Here is a 27297-nt window from a genome sequence, read left to right on the forward strand (position 1 = left end):
AAACATGCATACAAAGTTAAACCAAACCATACACTTCATGGCAGTAAAAGAACATTAAGTATAAAGATCTTGGCTCTACATTAAAGTTATTCGGCAAAACTGCAGCTGTATTCTTTCACAAAATAACACACATATATATTCTTCCGAAAAATGGAACGAATTTAAACACTAATTAGAGCAATGAAATAGTTTATTTGCAATATTTCATGAAAGGATTTCACTTCTTTTCCGGAGAGCTTGCAAATACATTATTTTGTTTGCCCAATTAAGCTATCAATTCGCTACTTTCTTCAGATGGATGATATTCATATTCTCTTTGGCCAACACTGGCTCTCTCTTTCCATCTCTCTATCTATAAAATATATATATATATATATATATATATATATATATGCGCACAGGGTTTCTCCAGGAGGAAAAAAGGTGAGTCGCTCACTTTCCGAGTTTTAAAAGCATTTATTTTGCTGTTGTGCAGAGATGGCATTGCCTGATGCATTTCGGTCACAAACATTGACCTTTCTCAAAGGCAGAGCACGCCACGGTTCAGCAGGTGAGACAACCGCGCCCAGCACATTTCATAGTTCTGTGGTAGCTTGTCCATTGGTGGTCGCCTAACAAGGCTGATTAGCTCCCAAGATGTGCTGGGCTTTGTAGTCCGCTGTTGTCCAGACAGTGTCACTGCTGCCGTTCGTTCTCTATCTGCAGTTTGTGTCACTCGGAATCCCGCATACCGCTTCTCAGGTTGCTGGGACCTTTCCAAGGTCCGGTCCTTGGAGGCTGCTCGGCTGCCCTTAGGTTGCTTGCACAGGCGAAAGTTTTCAGTCCAGGGTAGGGCAGTGTGCCGGCGCTCTTCGTGGAGGAGCGTGACTCGAGGCAGGACCACGCCTCTGTATATGCACAGGGTTTCTCCAGGAGGAAAAAAGGTGAGTCGCTCACTTTCCGAGTTTTAAAAGCATTTATTTTGCTGTTGTGCAGAGATGGCATTGCCTGATGCATTTCGGTCACAAACATTGACCTTTCTCAAAGGCAGAGCACGCCACGGTTCAGCAGGTGAGACAACCGCGCCCAGCACATTTCATAGTTCTGTGGTAGCTTGTCCATTGGTGGTCGCCTAACGAGGCTGATTAGCTCCCAAGGTGTGCTGGGCTTTGTAGTCCGCTGTTGTCCAGACAGTGTCACTGCTGCCGTTCGTTCTCTATCTGCAGTTTGTGTCACTCGGAATCCCGCATACCGCTTCTCAGGTTGCTGGGACCTTTCCAAGGTCCGGTCCTTGGAGGCTGCTCGGCTGCCCTTAGGTTGCTTGCGCAGGCGAAAGTTTTCAGTCCAGGGTAGGGCAGTGTGCCGGCGCTCTTCGTGGAGGAGCGTGACTCGAGGCAGGACCACGCCTCTGTATATGCACAGGGTTTCTCCAGGAGGAAAAAAGGTGAGTCGCTCACTTTCCGAGTTTTAAAAGCATTTATTTTGCTGTTGTGCAGAGATGGCATTGCCTGATGCATTTCGGTCACAAACATTGACCTTTCTCAAAGGCAGAGCACGCCACGGTTCAGCAGGTGAGACAACCGCGCCCAGCACATTTCATAGTTCTGTGGTAGCTTGTCCATTGGTGGTCGCCTAACGAGGCTGATTAGCTCCCAAGGTGTGCTGGGCTTTGTAGTCCGCTGTTGTCCAGACAGTGTCACTGCTGCCGTTCGTTCTCTATCTGCAGTTTGTGTCACTCGGAATCCCGCATACCGCTTCTCAGGTTGCTGGGACCTTTCCTTTATATATATACACACACACATATATATATGTGTATATATATATATATATATATATATATATATATATATATATATATATATATATATATTTATAGAGAGAGAGAGAGAGAGAGAGAGAGAGAGCGAGAGAGCGAGAGAGGGAGGGAGAGAGATTGTCTTTATAACTTCATCCTATATGTTCAACTCTGCTAAAACAAAACACATTTGGAATTATATCTGTAGGAAACAAATGTATATTTTGTATTTTTCCTGCGTGTGCTTTTATCACAAAATAGCGGTGGACTAGATTGTCACCTTTCTCGAATGCAACTTCTTTTCTCGTGTTTTCCTTAAAACACATTAAGATAGCGAATATCTATCTGTCAAATAACTAAGGCCCAGATGCATCAAGCAAAAAACAGGTCGCAAACGGGCAGATTCTCAGAATCTGCCCCTTTGCGACCGGTATTTTTGCATTGGGGATGCATCATCCCAAATGCAAAAATCGCAAATAAGGAATCTCTAAATTGAGATTCCTTAAATTGCAATTGCATTTAAGGAATCCCAAATTGAGATTCCTTAAATGCAATGCAAACTAAAAAAAATAGCGAATTCGCAAATAGGAGTAGCAAATGACCATGAAGTTGAACTTCATGGTAATTTGCAAAAACATTGAAAAATGCACTAAAGTGCATTTTTCAAAGTTCCACACATGCCCTTAGGGCATGTGTGTGTGCAAGATGTACCCATATGCAGATTTCAGGGGTGCAACAGGGTGTCCTTTGGACACCCCTGCACCCTCGAAATTGCATTCTCAATTTGCGATTCGCTAATTGCTAATCGCAAATTGAGAATGTCTTCACATTCATTCCTATGGGCCTCTAGGCCCATAGGAATGAATGGGGAGGTATTCCTTAATTGGGATTCACAATTTGCGACTCGCAATTAAGGAATTTTAAGAAATCGCTATTTTTAAAGCGAGTTCTTGATGCATGGCATTTTGCAATTCCTTATTAGCGAATCCTTATTTTTCGCTAATAAGGAATCGCAAAATGGATGCTTGATGCATCTGGGGGTAAGTCTGAAACCCGTGGCAATTTTCAGGCAGCTAAGAGGCCAGAATAAACTAACCACAGAGCAGCACAAACACAGACTGGTCAGGAAAAAGCTTTGGTAATGATGGAAACTTTTTATAAACTTTTTAACATATAAGTAGAAACAACGGCAGAATATTAAAATTACAGTATTGCACGGACATGGTTTCCATATTCTATAGATGAAATGTTGATCTGGAAACCATTAACTAATGAGGAGGTGCAGGAAAAACGTTTAATGTATAAAACATAAAAAGTAACAATGTACGTTTCATCTATCCTATTTAATGGACCACATAATACATATCAGAATTTGAGAGGTCGTGTTTAGTAGTATTTTCCTGACAATTAAAATTACAGCTACACGAAAGGAAAACATTTGCAGCCAATTTCTAGTATTTCTTAACTGTAAAGATAAAATCCTGCATTCGGCATTGCGACGATGTACTACACTTGATATTATAGGCATTACATGTCATTCTGGTAACAACTTACAGTCCATAAAGTCACAGCAAACTTCAACATAATTCCAGTGTCTTTGAACATCAGGTATTTATTAATACAGTACTCTCAATGTGTCCTTCGCCTTGCTGTTTGCCAGTCACCATATTCATTCTGGAACAACAAAACCGGGCCTTACACAACAAGCAGGGGCGTAGTTTCAGGGGGAGTATTTGGGGTGTTATAATCCCCTAATATATTTTCTGATAAATAGTTGGGTACAAGTGCTTTCCGTCGGGTATGACGACGTGACTATTGGATCTCACCAGAGGTTTATACATAAATACAGACAAAAACGCACACACACACACACACACACACACACACAGCCTCTCTATGTTTGAACAATGGTGGCTATTTTGTACAAAATCTTGTGAGATCCAATACACACCTCATCATACCCGACTGAAAGCACTTGTAAACAACTATTTATTAGAAATCAGAAAATATATTTATTAGCGGGGTGTATCTCCCCAAACACCCCCATCAACCACCCTCCACCCTCTCCCTCCGATGTTATATCCCTGTCCATAGATAACCACAGCCCAATGTCAGTGGTCTTCTGATTGGTAAAGAATCATCTACAAATATTGCTCTTTCTCAAGAGGATTTTAATTGCAAGGTAGCCTGGTAGGGAAGGATTATTTGCTTTGTCAAAATTCACCAGCTGAACTAGTTGCTTGTTTCTAGTGAGATGTTTTCTAAAGAACTTATAACTTTTGGGCCCCAAACACAAGTACACAATCAAAGTCAGAGTAATACAAAGATTTCTGCATGAAGAATTTACTGGGCAACAACATACCACGGAGCAGCACTGAGGTATGATGCAGGCAAAAGCTTTTCTGTTTTCACAATGAAAAATATTGATTCCAAATAGGAAGCCTTTTTTTCCCCGCTGCTTGCTCATGTGGCTTATCATCCAGAGACAACGTGTACCAATTGGTAATTCTTTAGGGTTCTTTAACCCTTTTGGACAATACTGGCCAGCCTATTTTTGCGGTCAGTTTTCATGCGATAATAGGCATACAAAAAAACCTACTGGGTTCATGTAGAGTGTAGTAGGGATCGTATATAGGTCCTGATGAGAAACGCAGTGGGGACTGCGTTCGAAACATGTCGACCAAGTAGGGAGTAGAAATTTTACGCCCCACTTAATTTCCCCTTTTAAGGTTTCCAGCTAGGTTACTGAATAAAGTGTATTTTTTCCACTAGCCAGGACATTTTTCATTCTCTTTTTATCCTGCACAACCCTCACTTTCCCTCTCACTCTCACAATCTTCACTAAAACACATTAGGGCACATGCATCAATATTGTATTTTGCGATTCCTTAATAGCGAAAAATAAGGAATCGCAATTAAGGAATTGCAAACTGCAATGCATCAAGAAATTGCTAAAAAAAATAGCGATTTCTTAAAATTCCTTAATTGCGATTCTCTAATTGAGAATCGCAATTAAGGAATACCTCCCCATCCATTCCTATGGGCCTCGAGGCCCATAGGAATTAATGGGAAGATATTCTTAATTTGCGATTCACCATTAGAGAATCGCAAATTGAGAATGCAATTTCAAGGGTGCAGGGGTGTCCAAAGGACACCCTGTTGCACCCCTGAAATCTGCCTATAAGTACATTTTGCACACACACATGCCCCAAGTTAAAATGGAACTTTGAAAAATGCACTTTAGTGCATTTTTCAAAGTTTTCGCAAATTACCATGAAGGTCAACTTCATGGTAATTTGCTCCCCTTATTTGCGAATTCGCCAATATTTTAAGTTTGATGCATTGCATTTAAGGAATCTCAATTTGAGATTCCTTAAATGCAATCGCAATTTAAGAAATCGTAATTTTGCTCCCGCGTAGTCGTAGGTCGTAGCACGCCCCGCCCCGTATTGGGACGGGAAGACCCCTATGATGAAGCATGACACTATGGGACTCATAGTGTGTGAGGGGTATTTTAAAAACACACAGTGCTTCTCTTTAACATCTTCAGAGACAAGCCCTTTTCACTCATCACAAAAGAATTGAAAAATGGAAAAAATAAGATACATAGGATAGAATCCCATTGTTTATACGAAGTTTGATAGGAGATAGATTCTATTCTTTAGGAACCTCTATCCTCCCCCTTTTGTTTTGTTTCGAATTTACTGGGCAGCCATGTAATATTTAACAGGTACATTTTGGTAGATCAAACCTGCCAAAATGAATACATTGAAAAGCCCACTAAACGCAATAGCAGTACAAGTAGATTTTGGGTAGAAATTGCCAAAATCTATATGGTATTGTACATTACCAATGGAGGCATTTGTGTTGCATAGGACGTATCGCACTCTGTAAATTCAAAAAACCTGAGGTACGTAAATATACCAGGTAAGGTAAATTTAGCACTCCAGGATTCTCAGTGTGCTTTCTAATACTTAGCAAGTGACCTATACCCCAGCTTGCTGAGGACCACAATACCACAATTCATGTATGTGTATATATATATATATACACACACACACACATAGTATCTCAGTAAAAAACTGTTTAGATGAAAAGGGAGTGAAAGTGCTACAATTTTTTTTGCAGATCCACCATGACGCATTTGAAAGAAAGAAAACATATATATGTGTGTATATATATATATAGTCTTAACACTGGCTGGCGACGGCAGAGCTGCAAACTCAAGTGTGACTTCGAAAGAAGCAGCCCCTTCTGTATTATCTCAACATTCTGTACTGCAATAATCAACAGCTTTGATGCTCAAGGAGTGAAAGTACTATAATTTTATAGCTGATCCACTATAATGCGTTTCGCCCTTGCTATGGGGCCTTGCTCACATAAGACTAGCGCCATCTTGGTAAAGTTGTTTATAAACAGAATTCTTTGACTTGGTGGCAACCAATCAGATCTTTTCTTTAGATCTGTCAGGTGAGCGGATCCGCTGTGGCCTGAAATATACAGAATCCAAAAGAAGGGGGGACCAGGAGCCTGTTAAGGTCCAGTGTCCATGCTCCTCTTGTAACGGGTAAATCAAAGAGGACACTGCTCCATGATAATGGGTGCTTGAATGTCACCCATCATAGAGGGGGAGAAAAGAGGTGAGAGAAAGGCAGAGGTAAGAGAAGAGGAAAAGAGGCAGATGTATATCCCCAATTTCAAGGAAATCAATCCCGAAGGGGAAGACCAAGTCTTGCCTTTTACTCAGCCTCACACACCCTGAAGGATGTCATGCTTCATTATCGGGCTTTTAGTGCTCCTCGTCAGACCGGCGCTGCAATGTCTGATGGGCCCCCGAAGGTTCTCTTCAGCGGAGATCTTTTAAAAGAGAAACAGCTGTATGGTGGGTGTGGGGGCGGGGCAGGTATGGGAAAGGATCCCGTGGAGGGTAGTGATAAAGTGCGTGCGGGAAAAGTTAGAACTACCTAAGGCCATCCACTGGATGGTAGTTTATTCTTGTGGTGTCCTTGGTAGACTAAAAAAACAAAAGGTTACTGGAGAAATCAGAGGCCTTTAGCATGGGTTCTGTACACATGGCATTCTTCAGGGAGTCAAAAGAGTTCTGGCACACCTCCGTCACTAATCCAGACAACCCTCATGGTGATTTTAGTGGTCTTAGACAACCTTAGAAAGCGCTCTAAGTGGTAGCTGTGGAGAGCAGCCTTCAGGCTTAGTCCATAAGGAGTGTAAAGCAGTTTGGTTTACGAGATCTTAATCTTATTGGTATAGGTTAAGTGAAAAAGAACCACACAGTGTATGCATAAAAATAGGTATTTATTATAAGACACTCACTAACACCTAACAATATCTCCATCCCGGACATTTAACACAATGCACACAATACTTTGCAATTAAAACAGGTAAGTAGCATGAATACACATGGTCGCCAGGGGGAGACCAAACTATATACTAGAATACAGGGATGCAAACCACGGCTTACGTCGAGACTATACCCAGAAGATGTAGAAGTGTTGGGACCCAAGGAACCACCTGAGGTGAGTACCCAGGAACCCCGTGGAGGCCGTGTGCATAGTGGGAACACAACCACATGCTCAATTCAACTCAATGGGTAAGTAGCGGTTGCAATTTTAAAGAAGGACCCTCCCCAGTGGACCCTGAAGAAACCCAGTGGAAGACATATGGTTGAGCTAGGCCTTATGAGAACCATGATGGAAGCTGCTTAGAACGCCGCACCAGCCATCCCACTTGTCTCTGGTGAGCAGTGAGCCTCTAGCTAGTAGAGAAGGGCGCAAAGAATGATAAAGAGACAGGATTACTTAGGAGTGTGTTGGCCTGCTTGTGATGGATTTCCTGGGCATGCAATGTCTTCCCCTCCATGGGATATCTTTATTTTAGAGAGCCCTCACGCACCTCAGGAGTGCACGGCAAGACGTGTTCTGATTCCTTGTGGACCTGCTACTCGGGGATAATCGAGTTCTTCAGTGTTTGGATCAACACAACGTAATGCCGTCCTGGGTGAACAATGCAATTAGTGGCTAAGGATCGAAAACAGCTGGCAATCCCCCCCCACCTCGCAAGACTGTAGAGCTGGGGACAGTAAAGGACAGCGGAGATGATACAGCCGCAAAAATGAAAGTGAAAGACGGCCCCAATGCTGAGTGCACACCAGGAAGTGTTAAGGCCCCAAAGAGCATCCGGGGCATGAGCGGTACACACCTTCAGGCAGAACCTAAACAAGCAATCATTCCTGCAATCTATGGTGGATTCCTTGATGCACCAGTTCGGCTGGACTGGGTGGAGAGAATAAAATGGGGAAAACAGAGACCCGGTCTATGACTCAACAGGACATAAGTACTGGCAACGTGGCAAAAGTGGGGGCTGAGATGGGGGCTGCTGTTGGAACTATGCTGACTGGTCGTGAGGGGCTGATAAAGAAGGCTGGATTGGGTGCTTGGGGTGATATTCTTTCTGCGCCCCTATAACTGTCACTAACCCAGATAGCTCCCCCTAATTTATGTGATATGGAGCAAACAGATCCTAATGCCCCTGCGGATGGTACAGAGGCCAAAAGCCTAAATTCAACTGAATGTGGTGAGACATTTTCATTACCAGATAGTTCAGATGGATCTAATTTAACAGAGCATCTCTCTAATGATGGGGGTTCTGAGAGCTCTGAGAGTACAACCTCGGTCGAAACCATGCTCCCGAGCACTCAAAAACGCAGAGGCACAGGAAGGAAAAGTAAAAGCGGCTTAGTCACTAACAATGGACCCACACCTGCAGCAACAGTACCGCAGCTAGCCTGGGATTACTTAGCAACGCAACAAGTATACAACGAGAAGGGACAAAGTGCTGAGCAAATTAATGTGACTTCAGAGACCCCCACAATAGATGCCATATATAGCATTTTGAAACGAGTGCAGGGGGAGGCCAGGGCAAAGACTCAGAAAGCTCACCAAACTGCTAAGAAGATTTGGGGAGCAAACCGTAAAGTTAACAAGTGCTGCACGGATATGGCAAAAAGAATTTCTACAATCGAAGCCCGGACTGTCGCCATTGAGGAGTCTGGTGACACCCTACAGACGAGAGTGGATGGCCAAGATGCCCAGCTTGTAGATGTTCAATGGAAACTAGAGGACTTTGAGCACCGCCAGCGACGGAATAACCTGCGGTTTCTTGGGATACCAGAGAACATTGAAGGCAATGACGTTAGAGTCTTAACCATCAGGGTGCTCAGTGGTGCCTGCCAAGAGCTCTAGAATTGGAATCTGAGTTGGAAGTACAGCGGGCACACAGATTTCTTTGGCTCTTACAGCCAGATTCATCAATGTCAAATTCTGAGATTTCTAAATTGCGAGAAATAGCGAATCGCAATTTAGAAATCGCTGAATGGTATTCATGATTATTAGCGAGAAAAAAAGCGATTCACAATCGGCCGCAATCGCCGATTGCGAGTTCCCAAAAATCGGTAAACATTCGCAGAATCGGACGATACCGTGTTGAAATTGCGATCTCGCAATTACCGAAATCGCGAATGGGAAGTCGCGTTCTGAGCACAGTGATGACATCACAACCAGGAAGTAGGCAGGTTTCACCCTAATTCAGCAGTGAGAGCCTGAAGTGGAATCAGCATTGCCAGAGCTCCCCTCCAGAGTGCCTACAGGTGAAAACCAGGAGACACCCAAGTGCCCAGCATGTCACAGGAAGCTGCAGGAGAAACTTCCACTGGAAGAAAACGGAAAATTAAATTTTCCGAGCAAGAGCTCGAATATTTGATCGAGGGAGTCTGCAGGGACCATAATCGGCTCTTTCCGATAAAAGGCGGATATGGGTGCGCATTCGCGCAAAAGTGAACTCTGTGGGGGTGACCCAGCGCACTGTTGATGAGATCAAGAAACGTTGGTACGACCTCAGAGGGCGGGCAAAGGAGAAGATTGCAGAGAGGCTGGGGGAGAGTGCTGCGACTGGTGGAGGGGATTCCACTGTCCCACCAAACACACCACTCGAGGACCGAGTCGAGGACACCATTAATCCGCAGGCATGCGTGGGGGTGATCCAGCTGGACTCCTCCCGACCCACCCAAGATACACAAGGTAAGTGCCATGTGACTGCGGCCCCCTGTCCCCTAACAATGTCCATGACTCCAGATCATCCCATTTCAAACCCCAGTCATGCAGCCCAAGCACACCACAAAAGCGCTATTGCATTGTGGGAGATGTAGTCTGACCACAATTACCATCTAGCCCCATTAAGCCAGACCTGTTTAGTGAGAGTCTATCCAACAGTGAGTCAGGGAATGGTAGCCTGCATGCATGTAGGAAGATCAAATGTGGAAGAAACATGTCACTAATCAATGTCCACTTTACATCACAGGTGGCACAGAAGTCCCCAGTTCAGACAGCGATGCCCTGCAAATTGAGGATATCCCAGAGGACACTGAGGGAGACTTAAATCTATCACCACAGCCAGGACCATCAGGGCAAGCTGCCGCACCAGCGGTCATTCCACCACCTGCCCCTGTGGACAGTGCCACCTCTGCGCCAACAGGCGCAGCAGTACCACAGCGCGTCACTCAACCACCAGTGGTGCTGACAACATCAGCAGCAGCACGCCGACAAACCCGCCGCCCTGCGGCTGTGAGGAGCCAGTCAAGCGGACTGGTGAGGGAGCAGCGCAATAACACATCCCGCGCTGGCAGGGGAGCAAACGTGCGTCCAGGTGGGCTCTCTATTGAGCGCCGTATGCTCCATGTCCATCAAACACAAGCCCGTCATCTTGCGGCTATACACATGCAATTAAACAAGACCACCAGGAATGTTGGTCAGATGTCTGACCGCATGGAGAGGATGACAGTTGCTATGGAGGCCAACACCCAGGCCATGTACCTCTACCAGCGCAGACACCGGCAGCTGCTGACCCACCTGTCAGCATACACGCGGTCCAATTACATTATTGGCAACGCAACCTCCCAGCTCTCGCGACGCTCCTTGGCCATGCAGGTCCAAATGGTCCAGTGCTGTCAGGACGTCGCGAGAGCACTGGAGCAGGTGACAACAGCAGTACAGGCCATGCAGGCAACTGGCCATGGCCAGGCGGGGGGGGAGGGGTGACGACACCAGTGAGGCTACTTCCAGCCATAGTAGCCAGTCCGTGCCACCGGTGGTAGCACCCCGCCGCAGCAGCAGGCCCTCTGCTGCCTCACGGCCGAATCAGGAGGAGGATATTGAAAGGAGGTTGGGAGCATCTGCCCGGAGGCGGCATTGAACAATTGAACATTACCATGAGGGGACATGCTGCTGCTACAAGCATGCCCTCCTCAAGAACATGGGACATATGACGAAATATGTCAATCATGTAACAATTTGGGAAATCCCCACTTTATTGTGCTGTAACAATAACAAACATTCTGTCTAACTTAATCTGACTCATGTCATTATTACTATTGTCATGCATGAGTAAAGTAATGGGTGTGGGGAGTGGGTGCACTAGAAATAGTTCATGCAGATTTGGTTACGGCGCCTGTGTCCTTCTGCAGGATTCTCCCAGCGTACGTGACGCACATGTGCAGGTGGTCGGTTGTCCCCTTCCGACTCACTGCCAGAGATGTCTACAGGTATCCTGCGCTTGGTAGCAATGTTGTGGAGGATTGCACACACGGCCACGATGCGGCAGCAGACCTCTGGCTCGTATTTGATGGCCCCACCAGTCTTGTGCAGTATGCGGAATCTGCTCTTCAAAAGGCCAAATGTCCTCTCAATGCAATTTCTTGTGCGTATGTGTGCAGCATGTAACGCCGTTGCTGTGGTGTTGCAGGGTTGAGGTATGGGGTGAGGAGGTACTCCTGGAGAGCGAAGCCGCTGTCACCTGTATGATAGGAGCAGAGGGTGAGTGCCTGTTCTGCGTAGCTACATTATCACAGTGTACTATTGTGGGTCATGTGTACTTACCTAGTAGGTGTCCTTCACCAAAGTCTCCCCAGGCCAGTCGTGTATGAATGCCGCTGTGCCGGAATATGAAGGAGTCATGTGTGCTCCCCAGGTACTATGCCACTATGTCCGTGATGATTGTCTTGGCATTGCACACCATCTGGATATTGAGAGAGTGGTAGCACTTGCGGTTGCGATACATGTATTCCGTTTGTGCTGGTGGGCAGATGTGGATGTGGGTACAGTCAATGCATCCTATATGTGGAAATTGTGCTACGTTGTAAAATTGTAGCTTGGTGTCATTCAAGTCCTGTTGGCTGGTGCGGAATGAGCCGGGTGAGCTGGTGTAGCCGGGTCAGCATTGCATCCAGGAAACTCCTTAGGCAGCGGGACATGGTGGGCTGGGATATCCCCCCTGCAACAGCGACTATCCCCTGGAAGCTTCCGGAGGCCAGAAGGTGCAGGCTGCACAATACCTGGACATGTGTGGGCACGGCATTGGTCCTCCTTGTTGGGTGCTGGATCAGGGGGTCTAGGTCCCGGATCAGCTTGATGATCATTGCCCCATTCAGGCGGTACTTAGCGTAAATTTGCTCCCTGGTTTGGCCCAGAAGGGTGACCCGCTGGCGGAATATCTGCTCCTGGATCCTACGTCTGTTCCGTGCTGCTCGCTGTAGCCTTCGCCGCCTGACCACCATGTAGAGTCCTGGCATTGTGAGAGTCCTCATGCTCCAGCTGTATGTCCTTAAGTGTGTTTGGTCAGGCCTGCACCTGTTGGTAGTTTGTTAACGTTTTTTTGAATATTTTTTTTTTCCTTACTGGTTACCACCTGGTTTGGGTTCTCCTTAAATTGCGCGTTGCAAATAGCGATTTTCAGGTTTTTCGCATTTAGCGAATTTCCATGAATAGCGATTGCGATTATTTTGCGAGTTCGCAAATGAATTCGCAGAATCCATGGTTTCTCGCAATTTCTGAATCGCAAATGGCCTTCTTCAAGGAATCTGCGAATTTATTTGCGAATTCGCAATTTTTCTTTAGCGAATTCGCTTTCTTGGTATTTTCACTATCATGAATTCCTTTTACTCAGATTGCGATCGCAATTGCTAAATCGCAGCTATTGCGATCGCAATTTGGCTTCATGAATCTAGCTGTAAGTAAGGCAGGGCATGGTGGCCTAGATCCGAAGCCAAGGGCAATTTTAGTTTTTTTGTGAAACTTTCTGTTGCGGCAGGCTATTTTTAAAAGAGCGAGGCCTGATGCCAGATGCTCCTTTGACGGATTCTCATTTTTTGTAAGACCCTATTTTTGCCATGCAACAGTACAGAGGAGATGGCGCCTACAGCAAATGTTTCTCCACTGCAAGAGGCTGCATGTCAGGTTTTTTTGCTCATTGAGCAAGACTGAAAGTCATTCTTAACAGTAGAACTCGGTCTTTTACATCTGAGGTAAAAGCCCAAGAATTCCGAATGAGATTCGCCATACCAGAAAGGACCCCAAAGAGGGAAACAATGGCTAAAGATATGGCAAAAGATATAAGAAGAAAATGTTTAGGCCATGCATCTCTCAGATTAAGAATCATGACCTGAAGTTTCGGAGATTGTTTAAGATCTGTCTTTTTTTTGTGGGAGTTTTTCTTCTTGGCTGTTCTGCACTCTTTCTTTTGGCCTTTTTCGTGTTAAAAACCTTTTGTGGACTTGTCCTTCTGCGGCCTTTCTCACATCTCTCTGCTTTGTTTTTGTGTTTTTTTCTTCTCACCGGAGCAGGAGTGGGATGGTGGCCGCACCTAAGCAGAAACCATCATCAGGGTCCCTCTGGACCCCCTGCTTCATTTAGGGGTAGGGGTGGAGGGCGGGGCAGGTGATGGTGGGGAAGCAGAGAAAAATCAGGGACAAGTGCTTGCGGATACTAAGAATCTTAGGTGCTTTCTCTTCTTTATTGCTCTTTGGGTATACCAATTTGGGAAGGGACATAAAAAATAATTTGGGTCTTCCTTTTTTCTGCTTTTTTTCCGATGTTTGGGTAAATGAATAAAATCCACATTGCATCTATTATTATATATGGCCTCAATGATAATCAAAAAAGACAAAGGGTAGCGTTCACTTTAAAAATGTTGAGACCTGATATAATATGCCTTCAAGAAATCCAATTGAGAAATCTGGGATACATCTTCTCAAAGGGCTGGCTTTTCAGTTGCTTTTTAGTACAACACAGGGAACTCGTACTAAGGGGGTTGTGATTCTCTCTAAGAAGGTAATCTGTGAATTTACCCGCACTTGCTCGGATGCTCTGGGTCGCTGGGTCATCTTAGAATGCCGCTCTGGCTCAGAAACATTCACGTTATGCCCTGTTTACAGTCTGGTTCTGGATGATCGAGCACTGCTGGTATGGCTGAATAATGAGCTAGCCTCTACCACTCATAGTATGTGGGGACTTTATTATCAATTTACCCATACCCCATACTCCAGATGAGATCAAGGCCACAAGTTATGTGGGTTAAAAACTGAAGATATTTCACTGAGCTCCAAAAATGCCATGGCTTGATTGATGTGTGGAAGGAGTTAATGAAGGAAGACCCTGGCTACACTTATTTCTCAGCTCTACATATGTGGCATGCCAAACTTGATAATTTTTTTGCCTCGGGGGGGGGTCCGATTGAACATGTCTGTATATTTAAATTTCCCAAGGTTATGTCAGATCACAACCCGTTAGTTTTGGAATTGGAAATGAATCAGCACTCCAAAGCTGAGCGATCATGGTCTTTTGAAAGGGCTCTCCTGCAGGATCCTCTATACCCGAGTCATATACGGGTCTGGATCCCCCAATTCGTTCTGGATAATCAGGTTAACACCAATATCAGCACAGTTTGAGATACATTTAAAGCGTGCCTCAGGGGAGAGACCACGAGATTTAGCATTGAACGATAAAGACAGGAGAAATAGACACTGGAGTGATTGTATTCTGCTTTGAGCAATGCTGAATTAAAACTGGTTGGTAACATTTCTTCTGGGGATGGGATTGATATGGGCCTCATTGAAGCGGTAAACACAAGAACTAGTATCTCTGAGATCCCTGTCCAAAAAGCTGCGGATAAATATTTGGTTTGGAGGCAGAAAATGTACGAATATGAGAAAGTCGGTCAAAATCTCGCTTTAAGAGATAGAGTAACATCCGTGGTGGAGCAAATTAGAAAGATAAGAGACCCACTGTTGGGGGTTAAATCAGAACCAGACGAGATTAGGGCGGCATTCCAGAGGTATTATCAATGTTTATTTTCTGAAGCTGGGAAAGGGTCTAGCAATATGGGAGTGTATCTTTCAGCTTCTTGTGAGAAGATCCTTGGGGAATTAGACAGACAGGAAATGGATCAACCAATTCTCGCTGAGGAGGTAGAAGCTGCAATTAAAAGCTTAAAAGTAGGCAAAGCCACAAGAGTGGATCTCATTCCTGGAGAAGTCTATAAAATATTCTCCGAGGCACTTAAAGGCCACTTACTGGATTTGATGCAGGAAATACAGCAAGGGAATACTCCGCCTGATAGCTGGGTGACAGCAAGTATCACTGTCTTTTAAAAAACAGAAAACCCAACCGTAACATCCTAAAACAAGTCAAGCTAATCACCAATACTCAAGAGATGAACTCTAGTAGCTTAGGGAAACCTGTTATGCCTGCTGCTCAACTGTCGGTCAGCAGCAAAACATGCCTCAGACATTGCGGCCCTCATCATTAATCAGGAAATCGACGTGACAATCTTAACTGAAACATGGCTCACGGAATCCTCATCCACGGTCATGGATCTGCTGGTGCCTCCTCATTACAATATTGTGAGATTAGACAAGCAAAAAAAAGGAGATTTTATAGCCTGCATACACCGAACTGATATCGAGGTCAGCCAAATACAATCCGACCCTCTTGAATCCTGTGAATACCTAGGTCTTGGTATAAGAACTGCAGAAAATCATAGGTGCAATTTACATGCGCTATATCGCCCACCAGGCGATAATGCTCCTTTCATAGACCAGCTAATGGAAATCATCACAGCTAACTCTTAACAGTCACACTAATGACATATTCCTAGGCGACTTTAATTTACACTGGGACGACAATAATGACAAACAGGTCAACGCACTTAAAGACTTTCTAACAGACCTAAACCTAACTTAAGTCTGCACACTGCCAACACACTCAAAAGGAGCAACCTTAGACTGGGTAATCTCGAGAGTTAAGAATATTACGATCCACTCAATTGTTTCGTGTGATTGGTCGGATCACCGTGCCATAACCTTCAATATATCCACTGTGAGAAAGTGGCTCTATGTGTACTGGACCAAAGTAAGGTACAGTGTGTATAGAGGCCACAAACCCCAGAGGTATAACAGAGGTTAAAGTCAGGGCTGACCTTACTCTCAAAAGTGGTAGCTTGGTCGAGCAGTAAGGCAGTACCAGAGGACAGTGTAAAGCATTTGTTGTACACACTCAGTCAGCAAAAGGTTTCACACACTCAAGGGCTGAACTCCAGGCCAATTGTGTTTATATCAAAAGATATATTTGTTTTATTTTTAGAACCACAGGTATCAAAATATACTTTCTCAATTCTGAGTGATCTCAGGTAAGTACTGAAAGTTATTACCAGAATGGTAATAACTTTGTAAACACAATAGGTACAGGAGTAGCAGTAGGCAACACAATTCTAAACACAATCTAACATTGTGCTCAATGGGCTTTTCTACAAAAATGCAGTTGATTACTTTGTAAATTACTTTTGTAATTCAAGGACTAAATCCTAGATTCAGTCATGGGGTCTAAGCTAAAATCAGTTTAGTAAAAACGTTTTGGGTATTGCACTGATTTTTAAGGGATATAAAGGTATTTCAAAAGTTCACACAGAGAAACTTTTCAGTGAAAATCTAGCATGTTATCCATTGGGAGAAAATTCAGGTTACAGGTAAAGTACATTCTCGTTACTTTTGTAATCCAGTACTGGGCTCCTAGGTCCAGCACTGGGATCTGTACTTAAGACCGGTAAGTAATTACATTTAGGGACCATTGAGTTTCGGAGTTTCCAAACATGTGGGATGTAGGTATCTGTTGTACGTATACTGCTGTTGCCAATGGTCCTTGGGTTTTGTATTACCCTTTTATTCTTCCTCTTTTTTCTTCTTTTCACTTCTTTTATTTTATCCACTAATTTGATATTGTTTTGTTATATGTTAATAGAATTGATGTTGGCATTTTGTATACCTCTTTTTATTATTTAGAAATTATGTTCTATAAATGTTCCGGTTATTGTATCAAAAATGTGGTGTTACATATGTGGTGTAGTTCTATGTATGTTGTTAGTTGTTAGATGAAGCTAACACGTTTGTTTGGGACACACATATATGTATATGATGTATGTTTATGTATCAGCATTAGTTTCTTGTGCGTCTCTCTAAAATACTTGATAATGTTTTCCCGTCCCCATGGTCTCCATTTTGATTAAACTGGTCATGTTATCATCACTTAATTGCCTGAAATCTCAATATATGTGTATCAATGTTGTTTTTATATATGTAGCATGTATATATATATATATATATATATATATATATATATATATATATATACACATATATATATATATATATATATATATATATATATATATATATGTGTTTTATATTTGTATACTTAAACATTACCCCGTCCCACCATCTACTGAGTTCTTGCTTACGTAGCCGTTCGAGTTTTAAGAACAATGTCTTAAGGCTAGTCGTGAAGGTACTGCATACAATAATAATAACTGTGGGTCTCAGAAAACTCAGAGCTCTACATTCAAAACATGTCCAGTCCACTATATGAAACGTTAGGACCCATCACTGCGTGGTATGGATACCCATCAGTTACGTTTTCTGGATCGCCCTGTTGGTCATCATTTGGGCCAATCTCACCAAGTGGAACGTCCACAACGTGCCATCAGTGCACACAGAACTAGTAACTGAGTAAGCAGTGCACAACGAAAAATACGTGATAGTGAATAATAAAATTGGATAGAGGGTGCAAAATATCAGTAGTTTAAACAAATATCTACTGCATGAATAGTAAGGTCGACATGTTTCTGCAGTTACTGATACTATTTGTATCACCTGCTTCTTCAGGACCAAAGTTGTATTTTGCTACTGCTTAAAAAAACATGCGTGTGTGCATAATAAACATAATCATTCGATATCACCTGAAACGGTATTCTCATAGCTCCTGATTAGTAGAAGCTGATGGATACAGGCAAGAAGAATCATATGTAGACGAAGCATGTAAAGGAAACAGAGAGCAGGGAAAACACATTAGTTCGGGTTACCCATCATGAGTTACAACAATTGGTATCTTTCATGTACTTGTATGTTCCAAATACAGAGCCCAACCCCTTTTGATTAGAATAAGTCTCCCACTCACCTAGAGTGTGAGAAACCGGCGCCACACCTCGCCTGGCCACAGCTCAGGAAGAAAGGGGGCACCGCTCTATTAGAAAAGAAATTAATGAATAAATAAACCACATAAAACCAGTCGGGTAAGCCTCAGAACGACCATCAAGTCCCATTTAATCGACCAAACACACACAATACTGGTCAATAGCAATACCCATAGCATATTACTTCAATAATTTGGCAAACATGCCTAATGGGTGTTATGCCTTCAAACGAAATTGACACGGAACAAAAAGCAGTCCATTCAAGAGGTATACATTATTGATGTCAGTCAGAACATCAACAATCCTATTAGCGCAATCACTACATTCCTAGTAGAGACAGGCGAATTCAGTTACATCTCCATCTGGAGATCGTTTAGAAAACATACTTCCTTCCGCGGTTAATACACAGTATGATGTGCATAAAAAATGACTGGGAACCTACCTATCCGTCGATACCCCAAGTCTGGCATCTGCGCTATTCGGGGAGGCACCGCAACTTGTTTGTGAGTTCTATTTCAAAATGCGGAAATGCCGTCTGCCTGATCGCTGTGCCCTTGCGCATGCGCCGTCACGCGATTCCCTCAAACTATAAGCTTGCTGGGAATTGTAGTATTGAGGCTCATAAACGGGGAGATCAGTTTTGGCTCTTATTAAATATAGATTACACCCGCGTATTGGTAAAAGTTGTTTTACAGGTGGTAATCGCTCTAATTTATCCGAAATCGAGGCTATTTTAGATGTAAACAGGAAAAATCCATTCCCTGTGTAAAAACGGGTCTTGGCCTTGATATAAATCAAAAATGACAAGCCTAACACCACGTACCATATCGTTCATGTCTGAGACCAGTGATTATTGTGACGCTCAATTTCTAATAGTTTTAAAGTTCGAATTTCAATTAAGAGCTGGAATTAGTTTCTTAATTGATCAGAGATCCAGACATGGTTTAGAAAGTCTGTGCTCTTTGTAAAAATATTCAGTTATTACTTACATGAACACTCGGACTAGCATAAATAAATCCTAAAGACATTTGTCTCTGGTTAGCTGTTGTTATACGAGCAATCAGCTGGTGTCTACAGACCCTGTACTTCTCAAGGCCCGTCAGCCATGTCTCATTGCTCCAGGAGGTTGTGAATAAGTTGGGGTGCAAGTGTGGTCCGCATCACCAAGGGTATTCACAACCTATCAGCTCAAAGTGAAGACGAGGTACTGGAGGTCAAATAGTGAACACACTACAGTGTCGTCCAGGGAATGTCCTCGTTGAGGCCATTTTTGTCTGAGTTCAAAACGATACACCCATTTTTGTTCCAGTTTGAAAAGGTGTTTCGTGATATCCGTGATATGCGGAGGAATCCATGGCTTTTCCAACACTGTCCAGGAAAAATCCGTGGGTGCATGTCCTACCTCTAGGAAATGGTTTGTGAGGCGGGTGGATTGTTTTTTACACCGGATCGTGCTTTTGTGCTCCGATATCCTGACTTTTATTTTTCTAGTTGTCATACCGACATATTGTAAGGAACAAGGACATCTGATGAGGTAGATCAGATTAGAACTATTGCAATTGGTGAACTGCTTCTGTTCCCAGCGTCTCGAAGTCCCTATGTCGATACTCGTGGAGTGGATCGTTTGAGTACAGGCAGCGCAATTTCCACAGGGGTGGAGACCCTCTACAGGCGGCAGATCCTATAGGATACCCACTTGATGGGTTTTCTTAGGTCCTGGTCTAGTATGCACTAGACGGTCTTTCAAGCTTGGTCCTCTCTTGTATGCAAACAGTGGTATGGGGAGCTTGTCCGGACCAGTGTTTAGGATCTTCCAGTGCTGTTTCACTATTCTCTTGATTGCGTTAGATCTTGTATTGAAGGTGTTTACAAACGCTATCCTTTCATTCTTTGGTTTAGGGCAAGCCACCTCTAGTAGTGATTCGCGGTTGTTGTTCGATGCCCTCTTTTTAGAGTCTCGAATCAGCTTTCTTGGGTACTTCTTGTCACGAAGACATTGCTCAAGTTCTCTTGCATGTTTATGAAACCCCTCTTTGGTACTGCAGTTGCGTTGAATACGCAAGAACTGACCAAAGGGCAAGTTGTCCCGAAGAGCCTTTGGATGGCAGCTATCATATCGGAGTAATGAATTCCGCGCCATCGGTTTTTTGTACAGTTCGGACGCCAAACCCCCTGGTATGGCCGTGATCTGGAGATCCAGAAATGCCAAGGTCGTTGCTGAAAATTCAATCGTGAACCGTAGGAACCTCTTCTGTTCATTCAGCCATTGGTGAAATGCCTTCAGTTCACTCTGTGTCCCTCGCCATACTACCAGGATGTCATCTATGTAGCGTTTCCAAGCCCTTATAGATGACAAATAGGGATTGGTAGGTGATAGTACACAGTCTTGTTCGAACTTGTGAACGTAGAGATTAGCTAAGGACGGGGCAAAAACGCTGCCCATGCTGGTCCCTGAGATCTGGAGGTAGACCGTCTCCTCAAACCGGAAGTAATTTTCTTTCATTGCCATGGTGGCAAGTTCCATTACAAAGGATACTGGAGTAATTGAGTCCCAACTCTGTTCCCGCAGTAATGTCTCAATCACCACAAGTGTCTCATTCTGTGGTATTGAAGTGTAGAGGGACTCTACATCAAAGGATACCAAGATATCCAGGTTAGTGTCAAACTCAATGCTCGGTAGAATTCTTAACAGATCCTTTGTGTCTTGGATGTAAGTTGGCATTAATTTTACCAATGGTCGGAGAAAAATATCGACAAAAGTCGATAATGGTTCCAATAGGCAGCCAATACCGGAGATTATTGGTCGTCCTGGTGGTGGGCGCTGTTGTTTGTGGATCTTTGGGAGCACATAAAAATATGGCATCACCGGATTCGAAGTGCAGAGGAAGGAGGCCTCATTTGTCGTGATCCACCCTTCTGACAGTGCCTCCTCTGTAAGATATTTGATATTGAGTGAAAGTCTCTTAGTTGGATCTTCAGGTAAAGGACTATACGAGTTGGTGTCACCAAGTTGCCTAAGACATTCCTGCCTGTAGGTGCTCATGTCCATGAGCACAGTGGCACCACCTTTATCCGCAGGCTTGATGATAACTGTTTCGTCTTTTGCCAGTCCCGATAGGGCTTGCTGTTCTTGTTTTGATAGGTTCATAAATGGAATATTGGGCCTTGCAAGCATAGCCTGGACATCGTGTCTCACTGCCTCCTCAAAGGTTAAGACTTTGGTTGGAATGGTATGGGATAGAGGTGTAAAATTAGAGGCTTTTTTCAGGCCTGTATTCGATTCAGTAGGTAAGTTCACTGAATTCAGGAAGAAAAAATGTAACCTGACCTTCCTAAGAAGCTGAGCAATCTCTACATTTGTTTGAAAAGGATCCCCAGTCGTTGTCTGGACGAAACCTAGTCCTCGATTCAGCACCTGAGTTTCAGTAGAGGAGAGCTCTCTGGAACTTAAGTTGATGATCAAACTGTCTCTGCACTCGTCCCCGCTTGTTCTTGAGGTACTTCTTTGCCACTCCGTAGACCCATTGTTTGTGGGGGGACAGTCCACTGTACTGTTCCTCGTGAGGATCGTCTTCTGCCTCTGGCCCTTCCTTGGCCAAAGCCTAAAAAAGGCTGCATATTTTGATTCTGAGGAAAAGGCATCGGACCAAACGGACCCATCTGTTGTGTTGGAAAAGGGCCACCAGTCATCCATGGATTCGGTGGCCACCACGGGTTAAATTGGTTGGGGCCATAGTTCTGGCCTCTCCAGTTCCTTCTGCTTCCTCTGCCTCGTTGTTGATTGGTAGAGTTCCCTTGGTTGCTTGAGTCTGAATCACTCGAGTTGTCGCCAGATGATGAAGTACCATAAGTTGATCCCCCCCTTGCGTCCATTCCTGTTGTATGTAGGTTGTATGTAGGTGGCACTAGTATAAGGATAAACCTTATCCATAGCAAATTTAGCAAGATCTTTTTTGCATTTTTCAAGCTTTGCAAAGAGGATGGAGTCTTTAAATTCTTTAGTAGTTTTGTTATTTTCATCTTGCTGTTTGCTGAATAGCTTCCCTGTGATTTTGGTCCTGATTTGACCCTCCAGTACCTGGATCTCCACAAGCATTTTATCAGAAACTCGTTTTGCAGTTTTTATTATCAAGACGAGCCAGTCTCGTGTGCATTTCGACGCTATTAGAGCCCAATCACGTTGGAAGTCTTTGTCGTCTAAAAAAAGTCTGGGTGCATTAGTGACAATCAGTCCTGAGGGCGCACCATTACCCCTGAGGTATTCGGCCATGGCTATCCCATGTACACAAGTACGGGAATAGCTCTTCTTAGAGATAAGAATCTGTTGCCATCCATCTTCATTGCTTATTGGTGGAACTGGCATAGATTCCAGCATACTGGGATTGTCATTTAGAATGGATTGAATTTCATCCTCATCAAAGGCCAGACCTAAATTGGTAGCCATTGTCTGATCAAAAAATAGGGAAAAGGCAGTCAAACAAGAGGCAAGCACCGACGGAAATGTGGTTTAATGGTTTGGGATAGAAAAGTGGAGCAAAGCTTCACACTGGTTTAAATAACCATAAGAAATTTACTACTTTGTACACATGCCAAACCACAACACAGGTCACTTCGATGGCTGCCATGAAGTGATCCACGACGTCCTCCTCTAACCGATATAAACAAAAGACATCCAAGCCCGCTGGACGGGCTTAAGAACCCCCATGGTGTTGAGTTACCTTCGGCATGTAATCGTATAATTGACACGACACTTCCCCATATGCATAGAATCCTAAGGCATGCCTAATGCCCATTCATTTCATATCAACAACTAAAAACACGGTGAAGCATTCCATGTTCTCCTCAAAAGCAATACTAATCCCAATGAGCAACAATGACCACTGGAATAATATTAACATTGGGTACAGCAGCAGTGTGTTGCCCGGTGTAAAGAACTCTCCCTAGTAGCAATAAACGCTATGTAATGAAATCACACTACAATTAGAGGCTCCTGCCGTCTTACAGGTGTAGTGGCAAACGCATGTAGAAAAGAGTACTATTGCCCTCTCATGCCACCAATAAAGAATTCTTTTAAAATTGTACATTGTCAGTCCACAAAGTGGTTTCTCTATGCATAGTACAGCCATATATCTATTGCAGATAAAATTACATGCAGATGAGGTGGGGGAGGTCCCATGTCAATCTGATCGATTTGGTTGATAACTACAGCTAAAAGTTACACTTGCTCACATACCAGTCGCTAGATTAGGAGCTCCCTGGGTATGTGTTGACCTTGGTTTGGGTGAAAACACAAAGAAAGACTGGGGAAGCAAAAGGGAGATTCAAGTTACTGAGTGTAGTAGGCCGCACTGGCCACTGTAGAAATAGCTTGCATAGTCGTGAAGGTAGTCACCTGATTGGGTACATTCTTTGAGCTGCTGACCCCAAATAAATCTAGAGCCAGTTCTTAACGTCCGTCATGAAATCTAGGCATTCTAAGATTTAAAGTATATAGTTTGATCAGTTGTAGGCAAAGTGATAAGTAGAAATGAGTGCAAAGCAGTCAAACAATTGGCTATTAAAAACTAACAGTGCGGCTGACCATGGTTAAGCACCTCAATTTCAAAATAATAGATATGAGTCCATAGATTGTGCAAGACACGTCAGGAGCTCGCCACACTAATGCTCCACTGTGACACAGATACCAAAGCTTATAAAGAAAAGGACAATGCACCAAATGGGAAAGTACAAGAAGGCTTCGGATTTATCCAAAATTCCTTTATTCTTTTCAATCTTTTAAAATCTCAGCCAACGCGTTTCGTTCACTTGGAACTTCGTCAGGGCTGAAAAAACATATCAATAAAAACACCCTAAGTATAGAAATATAAAACATATATATATATACATATACATGCTACATATATAAAAACAACATTGATTGAGTATTACCAAACATACTAGGCCAATAGCTTGAGATAAAAATTATACTGAGGCAAACTATCCATAAACTCAACTGTCCTGAATTGAACTTAGAGCACATATAGAGAAGGACCCCCCTTACAGGAAGAAAGTGGTCTTCGATCTATGACTAGGCTCACGCCTCTTGGAAACTTCATTGGTGTCAACCTTGTGATTAGCTTGAGAACTTGAATTCCTGGGACGATATACCCTTGATGAGGCCTTTATGTGAGGACCTTTGATCACCCGACACAGATCGCTACATTTAGGTGTTATCTACGTAAGCCCTGACTAAGTTCCCGTGGCACTAGGGGAACAAAATGCTTTGGCTGTGCCTTTTTTAAGAAAAGGAAAGAATATAAATAAAGAGAAGACATTTTCAAAATATCCTTCTGCGCAATTGACTTCATTGGAGTGCACCTTCCATTTTCTATGTACATTTCATCACAGAGTAGCTCTACTTCAAATACTACAGTGCCAGATGTCCCTTTAGAGGAAGGGGCCTCTTCCTTTCAAAAGGAATTGGCCAAACTAAGAATAAGCAACCTCTTACAATTAAAAAGAGACCAAACAAAACAAGAAGGGAGGGCAGGAGGTCAAAGGGCAGATACCAAAGGGGTTCCAACCATCAAGTCGAATGTGGGGACAAAACCAAAGAAGTAATGATAATAAGCTCATGTGATGATGATAATACTATGATTTGTAAAACTGTTAATACTGATTTAAAGATCATTAACCTTTCAAATAAAATTTTGGATGAAGTAAACATCTTGAGTAAAGGTCTCAACTTTTGTCCCACTCAGGAAGGTGACTTTGCAAACACGCATGTTGATCTTTTTAAATTTGGGTACTAAAACTTAAAGATTATTTTGCCAACCGACCGTACGACCCAGGAGGGAATACAAGTAACCAGGGGGTAGGAACACACACTATACGTGAGGTCCGTGATGTACACTGTCTGCTGACTTTGAACCAGAAAGAGGATATTGATGTGCCCTCAGTTCTTCGGGACCCTGATATCTCTCAAACTACGAATGTAGACAGTGTACTACACCCTAAGTCCAAGTTTGTAACCACCCATTCTTACCACCATAATATTGACATTTTTCACGATAAAGTCACAAAAGACTTGTATGACTTGAAAATCCCTAAGAGATTCACTTCAAAAGCCACCCATAACATCACTGCTGCGGAAAGGTTGGCGTTGAAAAGACTTAATAATGATCTCAACATAGTAGTGAGAGAAGCCGACCAGGGTGGAAATATTGTTGTTATGAACCATGCAGATTATATGCAGGAAATAGCTAGAGAACTTGACAACAGAAGGAACTATCGGGAAGTTACGGACAACCCCATTCCCAATAGCACCACTATGATTAATGCTAAATTGACCGAATGGAGAGAGACTGGTCTGCTCAATGAAGAAGAGTATAGGTTTCTGTGGGTGGATTGTCCGTCCTTTCCATGTACTTACGTGTTACCCAAGGTGCACAAGGGAGGACGCTTTCTACCGGGAAGACCGATAATCTCGGGGGTAGGATCACCAACAGAAACTTTGTCCCAATTTGTTGATCTTAAACTTCAAAAATATGTTCCTAACCTACCATCGTTTGTTAGGGACAGTAAGGATATTCTGATGAAATTTAGAGATTTCGAATGGTCGGATGATTTAATGTTTGTCACCCTCGATGTAGAAAGCCTCTACACCTGCATAGATAAAGAGTATGGGATTAGAGCAGTACAGTCTTTTCTAGATAGAGACGATGCAGGTCTGTATGACTATAACAAAATGGTCATTTCTATGATTGATATTATTTTGACCAACAATTTCTCTCTTTTTGATAATCGCGGGTTCCAACAAATACACGAAACTGCGATGGGCTCCAAGTTTGCTCCCTCGTACGCCTGCCTCTTTATGGGGTGGTTCGAGAGGGAGCATGCTTGGGGCAGATATGCCTCTCCCTGGACCAATAACATCGTGTACTGGGGGAGGTATATCGAGGACGTGATTTGTCTCTGGTCTGGATCAGTGGAACAGTTAGACCAATATGTGGCCTTTCTTAATGCTAATGCCTTTAATGTTAAATTCTCCATGACACACCATAAGGAGCATATTAACTTTTTGGATATTCAGTTTTATGTAAAAAAAATATGGCCAGATAAATAGCACACTCTATAGGAAGGAGACCTCATGCAACGCCGTATTACACGCAACCAGTGCACATCCCCCATCTGTGAAAAACAACATTCTGTTTGGGGACATTTATTAGAATTCGGAGCAAATGTAGCGAGGAGGAAACCTTTAATACCCAGATCAGGGATACTGTCAGAAGATTTACCAAAAGAGGATATGGAAAACAGAATTGGACAAAGCACAACGCAGAATCAGTAATGTGAGTAGGAATGACACACTGCAGGAAAACCGGACCAGTCATACAAGCACTCCAAAAGTGAGATTAATCACACAATATACATCCCATAGTAGTGCTATATTCAATATCTTCCGTAAACACTGGCACCTCTTGATGGAGATTCCAGGATTGAAGGAATCTATTGAGAACAGACCTTCAATCACCTATAGGAGAGGTATCACCTTGAAAAACTCCCTGTGCCCCAGCTATGTTACAACACCCAGGCCTATGCAGATCAGGTTGCCTGCAAAACCGAAAGGTTACTTTACATGTGGGATGTGTAATGTCTGTCCCTTGGGAATGAATAAGACCCTTGCCTTTTGCTACAATACCAAAAAGAGATATACAATGGGCTATTTTATCAATTGCAATACCACACATGTGGTTTACGTTTTGAGTTGCCGTTGTGGAATCATTTACGTAGGGAGTACGATCCGTAGTTTGAAACCAAGGATACAGGAACACAGACGTGCCATAAAAACAAGGGATACAAAATACCCAATCACCAATCATTACGTTAATGAACACCCAGACGATTTCTCCTTTTGGTTTCATACCATAGACCATGTCCCCGTGCCAGTGAGAGGTGGTAATATGGAGTTATTACTTCGACAAAAGGAGTCAAAGTGGATATGTCGCCTGAGGGCTACCAGTTTGGGACACAATACAGACGGGGAGATGCATTATTTCCTATAGCTGACTCTAAAATAAGCTGTGTTAAGTTTGCTGGGCTCAGCAATACTTCTGTTTAAATATGAAGAATTTTCAATCTGATTAGAAATAATGTGTTTTTGTCTAATTCTCTTT

General features: G+C 43.3%; 1 protein-coding gene across 6 annotated transcripts in view; it reads right to left on the reverse strand.

Annotated features, from left to right (window-relative positions):
• GALK2 (galactokinase 2) overlaps window positions 1-27297 on the reverse strand; it is a 1491044-nt gene that overhangs the window by 303926 nt on the left and 1159821 nt on the right. The gene's annotated exons all lie outside the window — the stretch shown is intronic.

Source organism: Lissotriton helveticus, chromosome 3_2 (genome assembly GCF_964261635.1).
Source record: "Lissotriton helveticus chromosome 3_2, aLisHel1.1, whole genome shotgun sequence".
NCBI lineage: Eukaryota > Metazoa > Chordata > Amphibia > Caudata > Salamandridae > Lissotriton > Lissotriton helveticus.